Source organism: Podarcis melisellensis (genome assembly GCF_964234715.1).
Source record: "Podarcis melisellensis genome assembly, chromosome: 2".
Taxonomy (NCBI): domain Eukaryota; kingdom Metazoa; phylum Chordata; class Lepidosauria; order Squamata; family Lacertidae; genus Podarcis; species Podarcis melisellensis.
This window is the reverse complement of record NC_138529.1, coordinates 61,563,206-61,568,527: the sequence shown is the minus strand read 5'-3', so window position 1 is coordinate 61,568,527 and position 5,322 is coordinate 61,563,206. Positions and strand designations below refer to the sequence as shown.

Sequence of the window (5,322 nt, the reverse complement as noted above, 5' to 3'; positions counted from 1 at the left end):
CCACCCCACCCAGCCCCCCTCCCTCCCTCCAGATCTTGATGCAGGAAAGGACAATTTCCCTAAGAGGCAGCGTGTGTGCGTGCACAATCGCCCCTGTGGAAGTCCGTTATCCCTCCTGGTCTTTTTTCATGTCACCATGGCAAATCCATTCAGAGTTCCTTTCCGAGGCAGAAAAACCAAGAGCTTTGCATCATCACTGACGCATCATCAGGACGGAAATTGGGCAGTCTTGGGGTTCCGGAACATCTCTCAACAGGTGGAGACGCATGGTCAATCCTTGGGCGTGTACCAGAAGCGTTGTTCTGTGTTTAAAAGAAAAAGAAAAAGGGCAAACAAGGTATTAGCAAATTCCCTCTGGGAAGAACATAGTCACACAACCTGGAAGATCCCACAGACTCAAGCCGCCTCCCAAAGACAGCATATTCCCACAGAGAAACCTTTATTTATGGACCCCTCGGTGGTCCATGCCTTTGATGAAAGAAGTTGTCACAGCTGAAGTTGGCCTGGACCCATAAAAGGGTAGGGAAATAAACTTTGCACGCGTTCAGGCGCTATGCCACTTATCCAAGGAAGTGCACTTGTTTTTATCTCCAGGCATGACAAGAGTTGGTTTGTGTCAAATTGATTATTGTGAGCAGTTCTCCCTGCCTGCACCCCTATATGAATCCTACCTCCCTTTTAACTAAAACTATATTTATGGGAGGGGGCTGTCTCTAGGCTTCTAGGGCTTTTCTGTCTCACAGAAGCTTTTTGGAAGAAAAAGCTAAGGAAATTCAAGATAGGTGTTTTGCATGTGTGGTGTTTAAATGCAAATGTAGCTTGCTGAGTCCTCCCGGGGCCTTTAGTCTGCATAAGGCAGATAGTGCATTACAGGCCAGCTTCAGCCCTCAAGCTCAGCTTTCATTATTAGGCTAGATATGTAGGTCTACAGCCCCTCCTCCCGCAAGCTCATTCTTGGTGTACCAGTCAAAGGGCCAGCTGCCATACAATCCAGAGGCCTAAACACCCAGTGGGCACAGGGAGAGCCCGCAGTTTGCTTTCCCAGCGTAGTTGTTCACCCCCACATAGCTTTGAGGAAGCCGCCACGCACTCTGCACCTGCTTCAGCTTAGTGTCAATCACTTGCCAACACACCACAAGAAGCCTTTAATACTTAATAGTTCAACAGTGCAGAGAACCGTAAGAATACTGCTGTTTCTTTGTACACTTAAGAAAAGCCAGAGCGGGGGCCCGTTGCCCAGCTTTAACCCACAAAAACTAAAAAAAAAGTGAAACAATTCTGATTTCGCTCACAGAGTTTGGAACAGCTATTCCAAGGCCAGCACCCAGGGCAAGACCACAGAGTCAAGCCATGTTTCACCTGCAACTCCTAAACACCTACAAGATGTCCTGCTGTCAAGAAACAGCCTCAACAATCCACACAAAGGCAAAACTTCCCATTTGATTCTTTTCCAGATTTACTTTTTCCCCTAAAAAGAGCAAACCCGGCCATCTACTTCTATATAACCAATTTGCAGTACAGGGCAAGGAAGTTTTGTATCTTATAAGTGGTACCTCGGGTTAAGTACTTAATTCGTTCCGGAGTTCCGTACTTAACCTGAAACTGTTCATAACCTGAAGCACCACTTTAGCTAATGGGGCCTCCTGCTGCTGCTGCGCCACCGGAGCACAATTTCTGTTCTCATCCTGAAGCAAAGTTCTTAACCTAAAGCTATATTTCTGGGTTAATAGAGTCTGTAACCTGAAGCGTATGTAACCTGAAGCGTATGGTTTGGGGTGAGGTGGGGTTTTTTTAAGGCCAGCGGCATATTTAGCACTCAGGACACATCTGAAGCTGACACTTGCATTGGGAGAAGGAAATATCCCACATTGGCAGCAGTGGGGATTTCTTCCCAATACAATTGCCAGCATTGGAGGAGGGACTTTCCACAGCGAAAAAATGATTAAAATCTCCCTCCGAGTTTGTTGCAGTCTGGACAACCTCAGTTTAGACTAGCTGTTACAATTTGCATTGTTAAATGATCCTTGTGGTCCCTTCCAATTCTACAATTCTACGAAAACCTCCAGTTAAATGGAAAGGCACATTCAACGGGTCACATTTCATTTGGCCCCCAGGGTTCTACAACACGATTATGCTACTCCCCTTAAAAGTCATCTGTGAATAAGCACCTGAAACTTTCAAAGATGCACATCCACAGTCAATGTTCAGGTGCAAGTCAGAGCTAAGCATCTGGCAAAGCTTCCAATACCTGATCCAGGCATGTTTAGACTTGCGCCGACAATTCAATACCATTTTTCTTCTGCTTCCCTACTTAGAAAAGGGTTAGTAGAAACAAACAAAACAAAACAAAAAAGTGACGAGGATTCCTTATTCTTTCAGTTAAAGTTCACAAGTCAGACGGCCGATAAGTCATGGGATACACACTCCTCCAAATCCTAGAACCCTTTTCGTTGTGTTGTGCAACAGATCTTCCTACACACACACACACACACACACACACACACACTCACTCAGCCTCTACAGCATCATTATATGTTAACAACCCCTTTGCAGAACAGCAACACTCATGGTCCACCAATATGGTTGCCACCAACTACCAGAAACGTTCAGTTCCATCAACCAGAAGAAAAAGGCTCCTGCGTGCCCTCCTGAAGCAGAAACCTTCTTTTTAAAGTATTCAGAAGCACAAGGAAGCAGAGTGGCTCTTTGGAAAATGGTGCCCAGCACATTGGGATGCACCCCCATCAATGCCGCAGGTATGAGAGAAAGGGTTTTTACACACACCGCTCCTCATCACCACTGCCCCCTGAGCACAGCAGGTTCAAAAAGGGGTGCATCTGCCTGTCCCTGTACATCAAAGACAGCTCTACCAGACACGATGGCTGGCCACCAAAATCCAAACATGTGGCCTCCTGAAGCCACCTTTCAAGGGCATCAAGTGTCCAAGTGCATCCCGGAAAAACAACTCTAACATGCAACACAAGCGGTGCTCAAGCCAACTGGCTGCGGGTGTTTGACACAACAGCAAAGAGGAAACCCTTATCTAAACATCATGAGGGTAAGCCTTCCACTCCGCCGAGGGGAAAGAGCATGGTGAGCTGTAAACAGCCACGCAGCGCAGGAAGAGAGCAAGGGCCATCTGTCTGTTCCGAAGACAAAACAGCCTGAAACGCAGTGACCTTTGGATGAGTGATTCAGATACTGACCTTTGAGTATTCCACTCAAGTTCTCCTATCGTTTGAAACCCAGCCTCCTAGTTTTCTATGTAAGAGGCTTAACGGTGAGGCACATGTACAATAAGCAGTCCAATAAGTATCCTGCAAATGTTTAACATCTGCAAAATCTGGAAAGACAGAGCCTGCACGTCCTGGTTTAGTTGCTGTGTTTGGTTACACTGATCTCTTGTTACTTGCCAGCCTCTCCTCCCAATTGTTCTTCTGCTCTCCTCCTTTTAAGCCCAGCTCTGCTGTGTTCGAAGAGTTGCCCAGGGACAGCTGGAAGGTCACTCTGGACTGAAGGGGAGTAGCAGCCAATGGCCTGCTGCCTTGGACTTTCGCACCTTAGCAGGTGGAGCAAAGCTATTAATAGACTCCAGCATGAATCAACCAGCAATCCAGGGGAGGCTTTTCTAAAGGCCACCACAGAGAACCTCCCAGCTCTCGGGTGCCCTACTGAATCGTAGCTTGGAAGCTTCTGGCCAGGGCTGTTTCCAATTTTGTCTGCCCCCTTTCAGAACTTTAACACATTTGTGCATCATGCAAGAGGACAGTTGCCGTCTTATTGCAGTGGAAGAAGCAAGCAGCCAACCCCTAAAGTGGATGTGGTGTGAGACGCTGCAAGCAGAAGGATGGAGATGACTTTAAAAGGGGGGGGGGAGTATCAAGTAAAACCAACAACAGTGCGATTAAAAAGGAAGCTGGCTGAAAAGTAGCTTGGATTAATGCCAGGCTTAATCCAGTCATTTCCCCTCCTGCCTGAAGCGAGGAGATAATGGAACTGGGGACAGGTTTAATTCCAAGAGTAGGAAAGATTTTTCCACCAGGCCTCTGAAGTGTCACAAAAAAGGCCTGAAGCCAGATCTCCTAGACTATCGATTTCTTACCTTCACTCCTTTTCTGTTCCTTAGAAATGCCTGATCTATCTCAAGTGGGTGTAAAACATCAAAATCAAGGGTTTTTTTTATGTTTATGGAAGGCAGAGAGAGAGCGAAATAGAACCATCTCAATATTTGAAAAGATCACAATCATCACCCTAGAAATCACAGAAAAATGTCCATACTACTAGAAAGCCAGGGCAAAGCAGCTATGCCAATATGACACAGGTAACCCCCATACTGTATAGCTAGATCTCTAGCTCAGCCATGACTAAGACCCTGGACAGAATCCATCTGACATAGAAAAAATAGGGATGGTTGGCTTTTGCTGCCCAACTCCCCAAGGGACTGAGTCCCCTAAGTCCATGATCGGTCAGAGATGAATGGATGGGGGCAGGCGGCAGTGAAAGCAAGACAGGTCTTTATTTTTTCTGTTGCAACAGAGTTCCCTCCCTTCCTAGCAAGGAGGCAAGAGAGACCCAGAAACAAGAAGAAACATCTCTTTTAAGAGCTTGGTTTTTAGTGTGGGGAAGAAGGAAATCGCATCACGCATAAGGTGGGGTTTCTGTGTCTCAGGCAGGCCAAGGTGTGATATTCCTGAGGATTTAGGAAGTTTTACATAGCTCCAGACACACAGTTTACACAAATTACAGCATTTGACACAACTCTTTGCATTATGCTAACTATCCTGCCATAGAAGGTAAGCAGAATCATGCTCTTCTAGTAAAATGCCACGAGATCACAGAATCAATGATTCATTAAATTTATTACTACATTTATATGCCACTTTTTCTACAAAGAGCTCATTCAAAACCCACTGAAGTAGTGCCATATGAAAGGATTTAATTTCAATAATGTTTGGATCTTCAGAATTCAGACTAACATTTCCAACAATCCTTCTAAGCACTGAGGGTGACATTAGATCAGCTAAGCCCATCCATGGCAGTCAGAAAGGCCATGACCTCTCTGCCAATACTCTCTATGTGGCATCACATCAAACCACTGGAATAAAGAGGCACTGGCAACTCCCTACTGCAAATGGTGGCAGTAGTAGTAACAGTGGTGATGATGATGATAGTTGTTGTTGTTGTTGTTGTTGTTGTTGTTGTTTCCTAGCATGAAGCACAGCATTTGCCTATTGTCCAAAGGAATTTCCTGACTATAATACTGTCCCGGAACCACCATAATTACTAGAATCTCTAACTATACGTCATCCATTTACAGTACTT

At 45.7% G+C, this 5,322-nt stretch overlaps 1 long non-coding RNA gene across 1 annotated transcript in view; it reads left to right on the top strand.

Annotated features, from left to right (window-relative positions):
• The window catches only part of LOC309361859, a 157,143-nt gene that overhangs the window by 44,409 nt on the left and 107,412 nt on the right, over nt 1-5,322 (top strand). The gene's annotated exons all lie outside the window — the stretch shown is intronic.